This window comes from Aedes albopictus, chromosome 1 (genome assembly GCF_035046485.1).
Source record: "Aedes albopictus strain Foshan chromosome 1, AalbF5, whole genome shotgun sequence".
Classification (NCBI taxonomy): Eukaryota; Metazoa; Arthropoda; class Insecta; order Diptera; family Culicidae; genus Aedes; species Aedes albopictus.
This window is the reverse complement of record NC_085136.1, coordinates 280,080,808-280,091,768: the sequence shown is the minus strand read 5'-3', so window position 1 is coordinate 280,091,768 and position 10,961 is coordinate 280,080,808.

Below are 10,961 nucleotides of genomic sequence, written 5' to 3'. Positions count from 1 at the left end.
CGGCAACACGAACGATGATGTATCCATCCTTTTGTCCTTCTTACGGAGCGAACATCTTTGCACATTTATGCCAATGCACGCGGGATGAAAGTTACGCGAACACCCTATACATGACCACATAGTTGATTCAGCAGCAGTATCCGACAAGCAAATTTCACAGCTCATTTTAATTACACTATATCGATACTTGGCACGTACGACCGAAAACGAAAATGAAACGTATGCTACAATTAAAAAAGGTGCGCGACCGGGAGCGATTGAAAAACGCGTCCGAACTGATTGACGATCAATTTAGGTATGCCAATCACCTGCACAGTTTGCGCCTGTCGGGGCCTTTGCAGCCCCACGACTTGTGTCCTGGTTCCAGACACCTGAAGCAAACCTCTGGTGGCTCGTGGAATGTCAGATGACATACGCACCAACCCACCTTTATGTTCCCTATCTTAACGGACTTTTTAACGTCCGCCACAGGTAGCTGAACCAAAGCTATCTGTGTCCCTGCTGGCCCCTTCCGTAGCCTAACGGCTGCGGCGGCCACCTGCACCTTGCACTGTTGCCGCAGTGCCGTGACGAGCACTTTCACTTCGGTGATCTCATCAATGTCTTTGACTGACCTTCAGAGTCGCCTCATGTGTAAGAGCCCTCACCTCAACGCCCTCACCAAGGACCTCTTCTGCCAGCCTCTTGTAGGCGGCGCCCTTGTATTCCTTCAGCTCCAGAATCATCTCGCCCGTACGAGTACGTCTGATACTGCGTACGTCGGCTCCAAGACCCTCAAGCTTGGCGTCGCTTTGCATCGTCTTCAAGACTGTTCTGTCTTGATGACGATCGCGTCGCCTTTCTCGCGCTTGGCACCTGCCCTCCTACGCCTTGGCTTGGCGTCCTGCGCTACTACCTGCGGATTCGGCTTCTTCTTCCTCTTCCGCTCTACCTTCGTCCAAGGGGGGTCCTCCCCTTGGATCGCCCTGCTCTGTGGCTGTTGAGGGCCCCCCGGCGGTCGCAACCCCTTGTTCTCATCGTTCCGGGACGGGCCAGCCTTTTCAGGCCCACCCTTCCCAGCTTTCCGGGAACCCTGGCTGGGGTCCGACCTTCCGGCATTATTACCGACTTTCGGGGTAATGATTTGCCTGGCCTTGCGGGCACCGCCAGAAAGCTCCTCGCCTGACGGTTGCCTCGCCCGCTTTTGCGATTGCTTGCCCCGTTTGTCGCGAGCAGTCGCTTCCGCCTTATTCGGACTTCCTGCGAAGGAGAAGGCCTCCGTTTGGGTAAACTTCGACACTTTCTCAAATGCAGGCTCCGCTGGTGCAGCAGTCAGCAACGCGAGTGCCGCGTTCTCCTGCTTGGCATCGTCGATCGACGCCCTAAGTCGAAGCAAGGCCGTTTTCAGGTCCTTGCTTATGTTCGACTTAGTGGATGCAAAGTCGATGATTTTGCCAAGCTGCTGCTCAGCCACCTCTATTGCGGACCGTCCTTTGGATTCTCGGTTGACGGCCCTCAACAACCTCCCTTCGTGTGGGCAGTGGACGTTGATGATGCTGTAGTTGAAGAAACGGCCCTTGACTCCTAACATGCACATCCCTGCGTTGATCGGCTGCCACCCGATCACACGTTGTCGCATCTTGCCCATCACTATAAATTCTGTTCCCAGTTCTTTGGTGGTGCCACAGCTTTGGTAGAAGGCGTTTATGCTATGCTATGCTATAAATGGCATTATCAAATATATAATAATGAAATCAACCTCTGATGTAATCAAATGTACAAAACTGTTTTTTTTTTCCTTGCTCCAGTAACCACATCCTTCCTCTACTCTACTATACCTTCTGCAGATCTGTTCCCCCAAGATAGTGTGGGATGCTAAAGTTGTTCAGCTACAGTGAAGGTCTTTTAAATTTCATATTCATTATGGAAAGTGACAGATAGTGCAAGTTTACAAAAAAAAGATTCCTTATGTTCATCTTCTAGCGACACTACGCTCATCTACATACATATACATATACACACTTCGAAAAATACGTGTAATTTTGTGTCATTTAACGCCGACATATTGCAGCGAGTAGAATGACGGAATAATACGTTAGTTTCAAACGTATATTTACGTTCGCTCTTAAAATTACAAGAGGCGATCGCCAATAAAAAAAAATACACGCCGTGACGTAAAAATAAGCTTTTACGGCATAGCGTGCATTTTAAGGTTATGATCACTGACGAATTTTACTGATTTTTTTCTATTCAATAATAATTCCCAACTCTACTCACTTGATCCGATGCAGATTTTCCAGCAGAACCGAGCAGAACAAGCAGCAAACACTCACTAATGATATAAATAATCCTTCACAAATGATTTCCACTAGCGGCATGGAAATTCCCGCCACTTCCATTCACTGAAACCAATCACGGGTTTATTTCGCCAGATTGCCCGATTTTATTCTTGTTATCCTCCGGGAATTTCTGCCAGTTTCACTAAATTTAGTTAAAAAACACTTTTGAGCAAAACACATCGTCTAATTTGAAACAAAATTGAGATAAACTCGCAAAAATCATCAAAACGAAGCTGAACAACACACACGAGAATCAAGACTGGGAATCAGTTTGACGTTTGACGCGCGCATCGCTGTTTGTGTTCAAAGACGTGTAATTTTATATCGTTTCAAACTAAAAATTAAGGCATTCCCTTCAGAAAACAGTTATTGTATCGTAAAACATTGTGCATGAGCCAAAATTATAATGGTAATGACGAAACATTATCTTTTTTGAAAACGATTTATGAAAGCATCCGATAGGACCCAAAAATGAGTCACATTTTATCTTACAGCACGTGATATTACATCATTTATAAAGATTATGTCAATTGTATTATTCAGAATTTTTTGGTGTGAGCATCGCAAAGGAACACGGGCAATCAGAAAGACATGCCAACTTCACCCTGAGTTGATCCTGCACCACTCTGCGCTGCACCTTTCTTTCACACCGCAGCTTCCACAATCAAGCTCATCTCCAGAGTAGGTACCTACTTCTTTCAGCATGGTTTCGCGCGCTCCTCGTGATGTCGCGCGAGGGGAAACGCGAAAAGAGAAAGATTTCATAATCACTCGGATTATGTGTTAATTTAGGAAAGTTTGCTACTTATATGGAGAAGTTGACGAGGAAATTTTGTCTTCCTATCCCGGACGTCGGCGACGACGGCGACATCGTTCACCCGTTTGCGTTTCTTTGGTGGCGACATTCTTCCGTATATGGTGACGATGGGAGTTCCGCGAATATGAACTTGCTGCTACTGACTCCGGCGGAAGCGGATTGAGACACATTGAATAAAACAGGAATCCAAACCTTTGTGTGGCTCTTTGGCTGATTCTATTATTGCCAGACAAGCCATTGTCGTTACCATCAGCAGACAGATGAAGATAACAGACAGCAGAGCATGGCGCGCCGCGCCAGTGGGAACGATCAGCCACTCAAGAGCAGGTGATGTCAGAAAGAAGTATAATCATAATGGGGAAGCCATCAAATAACGGTATAATTGAGTTATTAGGTATCTTTCAAGGCTGATTCATTTGTCTTTTTGTCTGTTACTGTTTTAGATGGCCTTTGGTGGTCTAGTGGCTATCGCTTTTGATTCATATGAATAAGGTCCTGGGTTCAATCTCTGGTCCATCCTTCTCCTGCTACTTTATGTCTTTCTATCTCTTTCTCTTCTCTACATAATTCATGTGTATTCATAAGTTCATAGCCATCGCAAGAACAGAATAGGGTTGAAGAAGCTGTTTACCTTACCTACTTCCAACTTTCCTAGCACAGTGTCAATCTATCATATAACGCCTACGAGTTGTGCAATCAAGCGAACTGTGCCGCATATATTCAGAGTAATAAATACACTAATCTATCACCTTACGCCTGACATCCACGCACCAATGTGTGAACCCATTGCCAAGCATACCTTACCAACACTCCGACATCCGTATGAATTTGTGCAGACGCAGAGGTATATTCGGTCTGATGTGGATACATATGGTTGCAATCATCACTTTCTTCCCCTTCCCCACATTGACCTGCAAGCTGACGTACCAGACGCCATTGTCGCCTAAAAATACAAGATCACCAACGTTCACACACTGAAGATGCCTGCTAGTCCTCGGTAGATATCTCATTGGTTCCTTGTGTGAGTGTAACTGGTCTGGTGATACTGGAGTAGCATCCACGGGCGGTCAATCAAGCTCAACTTACTGTTTTCGTTTTTATATACTGCCACAGATTAAGCTCACACCCATGTGCAGTCTAACTGCAACCGTCTTAACTTTTGAATGCAGCTTCCCCCTTCCGTGTTCCACCCTGTACCGAATCGCCAGATGGTCACTGCGCGTGTATCCATCGTCGACCCTTCAGTCCGAGCTAGGGTTTAGACCCGGGCTCCAGAAGGTCACATCAATGATGGACTCTGCACCGTTCCTACCGTAGGGTTTTAAGTTGCCTACATTCGCGACGTCCTCGTTCAGTTTAGCCATAGTTTCGAGTGGAGCCCAGACTCTCGCGTTAGTCGAGCGACTGCCCTACTCAATCGCCCAGGCGTTGAAGCACCGATGACCAGGGGACTCAATCCCACTAGTGCAATTGATAGCGAATCCAGCATAGACGAAAACTGGGCTATCGGCCACCTGGGAGAGGCATAACAACTGCAGTAGAGCACCCCGTTGATCTTCGCTATAGCGAAGCCGTCGTGCGATATGGAAATAATTTCCTGGACCGGAAAACGACCGGTTGTACTTACAGGTCGCCGCAAGCTTGGTCTTATCCGCTACCCAGTTCCCGTTATCGGGAACTGTGCGGCTTCACAGTGGTTCAGGTTTACTTGTGTAACCTGCATTATCGTTTGGAACTTCGACCTCCTCGCGTGCCTGGACAGTTAGGCCCACCCGTCGTGTGATCCTTGTTCGCCGTGAAAATCTGGCATTTTGGTGTCGAGTTGCACTCCCTGGCGATGTGGCCTTCCACTCCGCATTTCCTGCAGAGCTTGCTCCTGTCGAGGTCTTTACACGCCCACGACTTGTGTCCTTGCTCGAAGCACTTGAAATACGCCTCTGGCGGCTCGTAGATGCTGAGCGGGCACACTGACCAGCCTACTTTGATCTTATTTATTGATTGCTGTCGCCTTGTTCACCTCCCCTACGCACGGAGAGCTTGATCGTGGCGATCTGCGTGCCTGTGGGGCCCTTTCGCAGGCGGATTGATGCACTTTGTGCATTGACCTCGCTCTGCTGTTTAAGTGCGGCTACGAGCTTTTCTGCGTCGGCAATCTCGTCCAGGTTTTTATACTGGAGAATTGTCTCCGCCGTTTGAGCTCTTTCCTGCATTTTTTTTTTGCCCAATACCTTTTGAGCTAGTACTTTGTAGGAGGTGCCTTTCTTGGCCACATTCTTCTTCAGCACCAACATTATCCCTTCAGTATTGGTGCGTCGTCGAATGCTCTTTACGCCCAGCCAGCGGTGAGAGACGATTTTCGCCTCGCCTGGCCCTCAGCATCTCGGCGTACGTGTCTGCCTCGGTTTTGAAGACCAGCGCGTCACTCCATTCGCGTTTGCGAGCTGACTTCGCTTTTCTCACTACCTTCTTCCTTCCAATCGTAATCCAATGGTTCTTCTTACCTTAGGCCGGTTGGCCACCGTTTCTGTTAGGGTTGGCCTCCTGGGGCTTGGTTTCCCTGCTCCTTGCGCGTTCCGCAATCGACTTGGCAGCTTGGTTGCTCGCTCTGGCCGTTCCTTTCTTCTTCTTTGGCTTTTCGCCCGCCTCTGCCGGACGCTTCTTGCCCCCCGCGGGCCGCGTTTCCTCGGTAGGTTTCGACCATGCAGCTTGAGCCGTAGGGCGGTTTGATCTCTCCGCTACGGCTTCGGCGAGCTGCATGGTTTCGTGCTGCATCGTCGCGTTGTCTGCAAAGAAGCTGTCCGTTTGAGTGGACCGCTCTGCCCTTGCGGCTTGCGTCAGCCGTACTCCGCATTTCGACCAGAGGATCGTACTCCCTCTTGGCCAGAGCCAACGATTTGCGGAACTTCAGCAGGCCCTTTAGGTCCTTGCTGATAGTGATCCGCCCGCTCGTGTGGCCGATCAGCTCGTCCAGTTGTTCGACAACTACCAACATCATTGGTAGCCCACTCCTGTTGCGGTTCAGCGCCCGCCTGAGGTCCGCACCAGTCATCTGCACTTCTTCGACCGGTGCTGTGCTGCCTCGTGCTCCTCTTGGTGAACCTCCTCCTCGCTTCTGCTCGCTGGTGGGTACACCAGGCCCTCGTCCTCCTCGCGCGAACGGGTTTAACGCCGTTCCCTCTGTTACTCCACTCTCGATCACATTGTTGCTGTTGTTGGATTTCGAATTCATTTCTGTTGGGTCCCCTTAGAGCATAGCTTCCCAGCCTTCATTTCGCGACCCCCAACCGCTTGCAGGCACGCTCCGATTGTTTTACGAAAAGCGCAGTGACGACAGACAGGGGGGTCGCGAGAGCCAAGGTTGGGAACCGTGGCCTTAGAGTCAATGAAGTACTAGTCGGGAATGATCCTGGTGGTTATCTATTCAAGCAGGGAGGCCACTCGAGAGTTGACTCTGGCCTTTATGGCGACTGAGCTCAGAGCCGATTCAGCGATTATCAGGAGTGTTCATCTGAACCTACTTAACTTCCACCAAGGTAGTTGCCTAAGTTGGCACAGGTCGGGAACGTGAAGGCCTAGCTAGGGTTATTCGGGACGGAAGACAGCGCTGACATTATGCCATCCGCCGTTTGAAGTCAGTGTCATCCATTGGCGTAGCTAAAGGGGGGCCTGGGGAGCCAGGCCCCCCAGAAATTTGTCATGCCTTTTACACGGAACTACAAATCAACCCAAATTTAAGTTGTTTTGACGCAATCCCGGTCTTCCGTGGAATTGCTCAAATTTGCGTTAAACAGCGAAAGTGGTGAGTGAGTAGTTCTCGTTTGAGAGCGGCAAAAAAATTAACCCAGTGGTAAGTTATTTTCACCCAACGGAGGCCTCAAATGACGCAAATTTGGGTTAACTCAAGAAAACCCAAATTTGGCTTCTTCCACGGAAGAGCAGCGGATGCGTCGGTGCTTCTCTCTTTGTTTTCGACAACATTGCGGTGGGGCGAGGGAGAAAACAACCAAACTTTGAGTTAAATCTTTAAGCAGTTGAGCCAAATTTGAGTTTTTAAAACTTATTCTTTGGGTTATAATATTTTTACGTGTATATGAAAATAAGAAAAAATCTGAAAACCGCTGTCTTAATGACAAACATAGATCTATAGCAGAGATTTATTTGACATAATATGTGTTTAAATTGATAATTATTTGAGACTATTTTCAACTTGTCATTTAAGTGTGACACAGAGATACAAACGTAACATTTAGAACAAATTTCATTAAGAAATATCGTCTCGAAAACGTAATTGACTGTCAAACGATAAACTGCAACGATCGACGCGCCACCATATTTCGAATAGTGGTGGGTGTGCCGACAACCCCCTTCGTTGCGGCAACGTTGCCGATTGTAGTCATACCCATGGTTCTCCGGTGACAATCGTCTGAGTGAAGCAATGGAGATTGTAACTGATCATGAGTTGGCAAAAACTAAATGATTGATCAAGCGCCATAGTTATCTACTCCATAACGTGAATATTGTTACAAAATCTCTTGTTTGAATTCCCCTAATGGTAGAATATATTATACTTATAAAATAAGATATTTCTAACATAGCCTATTTACAGTTATAAATCTAACAGTAAGGAAGTGTACTTGAATAACATTTCTAAACAGATCGTTGTCGGTAAGATTCAGTAGTGCAGATTCATGTATGGAAATAATGAACTATGTTGAATTATAGAAACGGGAATTAATTCGGGAAGATCACGTCGTCGTCCTTCAGTACGTTGATTTGGGTCAGCAAATTTGTAAGTAGCATAATGAAAAAATGTGTTAAAATAAATTTATTGATTCTAGCTTAAAGCACACAGAAATCAAACAGTGTTGCTAAAAAGAGTGGTGACAAATTCCACAGTGGGTGTAGGTAGAGTGCCTTTAACTTAGAGTGGCGTCAATGTCAAAATTGGAACAAAGATCATCTGTCAAATAGCTGTCAAATCCATACAAATGCGCGTAGCAAACGAGCAGGAGACCTGTCAAAATCGGAACATGACGCCACTCTCCCTTCCAGTCACTCTAGGTATAGGTACCTTTTTCGCGGTGTTGTTTACGCTGAAGAAACATCACGAAAGGGATACCTGTGCTCTCCAACATTCGAAAAATGATGGTGAGTCCACAGACAAACAGACGTAACACTTCGAACATTTTTCGAATCAAATCATAGTCACGGAAACATGTTCGCCCAATACTAAAAGGGCTGAATCTGGCCGACCATCAAATAGGTGGCGGTAGTGGGCAAACGTCAAACTCGAACGAAAACGATGCGAGCGCCACGGGTGGTCAGTTGATCAACTGTCAAATTTTTAAATAGACCGTTAATTCGGTGTACGATGCAAAATGCCAGAGTGTTACGTCTGTTTGTCTGTGGCGAGTCGATCGTTCTACGCTAGCGATTTTGCTGTGGGGTGAGGACGTTTGGAGGCGAATCGCCCAATGCAAAATGTATTGTGTTTGGCCGGGCCGCCACTAGATGGTGGTAGTGAACAAACGTCAAACAAGAGCAAAAACGATACCAGCGCCGCGAGTGGTCAATCTACCTACTATTGAATATTTGAATCAACCGTTAAAAAGGTAATCGATGGGAAGCGATGAGAGTGTGACGTCTGTTAACAGAAATATTTCTCTGTGCTTAAACGAGCATTGTCCAAAATGGTACATGTAATTTACGCTGTTAGTTTTGTTTGGGAATATTATATAACCAGAATTATATAAGTAGCAATGCTTTGTACAACTTCTTTTTTTTTTAAATCGCCGAGAAATTAAATCTAAATGATAGTTTTCAAATAAATTTTTTGATGGGTTCCCAAAAGAGCCTCTGAATTTTCTAGCAGCATTACTGCAAAATATTGTTAAGTGCTTCCTTGTGGAATTCAAGTTATGTTATGTTTAGGAATGTTGTGGATTTTTATTTACTCCATAACTAACAATCGCATGCCACAAACAAGCATGCATGCTGAATTGTTGCTTTATAATAGTAATGAGAGCTGAACTAAAATTATGCTGTACAGATTACTGTACAAATGCTTTTTCAATTGAAAAAGTAGCCAATGTTCAACCTTTTGTATCAGAATTAACAACGATAATTCAAAACACTTTTTAAGAGTTTAATATGTTTTCTATTCGACTGTCAGAAATTCCTTTACAGAACAGTTTTAACAAGAGCTTTTTTTGTCTCTCGTTAAGTTAATGTACAAATTAGCACATGTACAATTTGTCAAAATGTTTGGGATAAGCAACATTTTTTCTCCAACAAAAAAATTCAACATGCTGTAACTTTTCATAGAAAGCATAAAAAAATCTCAAATTTTGAATGTTTATCAACCTGTTATATGTGCATCATTGGTACGAATTTGGGCTCGATTGAATAATTTTTTCGCGAAGTTAGAACCGTTCGGGTAAAACACTATTTTTTAGACAACTCATTTTTGAGCTGTCATATCTCGGAAACCAGTGAACCGAATTGAATAATTTTTTTCACGTTCATCAACAATATATTGATACTTAATACGACGTTATAAAATGTAATATTTTCTCACGGCGAATTAAGTTACACCGGGTTGAAATTTTTACCCATATAGAGGAAAATAAGTCAAATTTACAATACCACACAAAAATTACTAAATGTGTTTTTCCTTCAATCTAAATAGGCTCTAATATATCTGATTAGAGATAACTTGAGAACAGAAGTGGAAAATCTTTGGATATCAACGCTAAAATTTATTGACATTGATGTAAAAAAATTACATTTTTTCGAGAAAAATCCAAAAAGTGTCAATCCATGATAACTTTTTTCAACGTTTTAAAAGAACCTATGTTTTAATAGTTTGTAAAGCATTTACATAGTGTTAGTGTATGTTAAAAATTTCATTCAATTCGGTTCACTGGTTTCCGAGTGAATTCCTAGAGAAATTCCTGGACAAATACCTGTAGTGTTCCCTAAAAGAATTCCGGGAGGAATCTTTAGAGAAATTTCTGCAGAAATTCTTGGAAGAATCTCTTGGGAATTCTTGGAAAAATCCCTAAATGAGAGAGTTTCTGGAGATATCTTTAGAGAAATTCTCGGGGTACTTCCGAGAAACTAACCCTGGAAGAATTCCTGGAGGAATCTCTGAATTAAATTTTGAAGGAATCTCTATAGGAATTCTGGGAGGAATCCTTGGAGAAATTTTTGAAGTAATTCTTAGATAAATTCCTAGAGAAATTCCCAGAGGAATTTCTGGAGGAATTGGAGGAAAAAATCTTGGAGGAATATCTGGATGAATTATTGGAAGGATGATCGGAGGAATTCCTGGAGGAATCTCTGGAAGAGGGCCTTATTACGAGTGTCTCTTCACAGTGAAAACAAAAAAGTGACACCGGTAATAAGGACGGTGAGAGTGATTCCCATTTGATTAACCTGCTACTTTTTCACCGTGGATTCGCAATCTGTCACCGTGATCGATTTTCTCCGTGAAGTGATACTCATAATAAGGGTCAGAATCTATAGAGGAATTCATCAAGAAATGTTCATTAAAGTCCTGGACTAATTCCTGAAGAAATTCATGGAGGGATCCCTTTAACCAATTTCTGGAGAAATCTCTGGAGGAATCTTTGGAGGAATACCTGGACAAGAAATTTCTGGAAAAAATCCTCCAGGAAACCCTGAAAGAATTCCCGGAGGAATCCCTGAAAAAACTCCTGGAGGAATTCCTGAAAAAAATCTTGAAAGAATTTAATAGGAATCCGTGGAGGATTTCCTGGAGAAATTTCTAGAGGAATTGCTGTAGAAATTTCTGAAGGAATTCC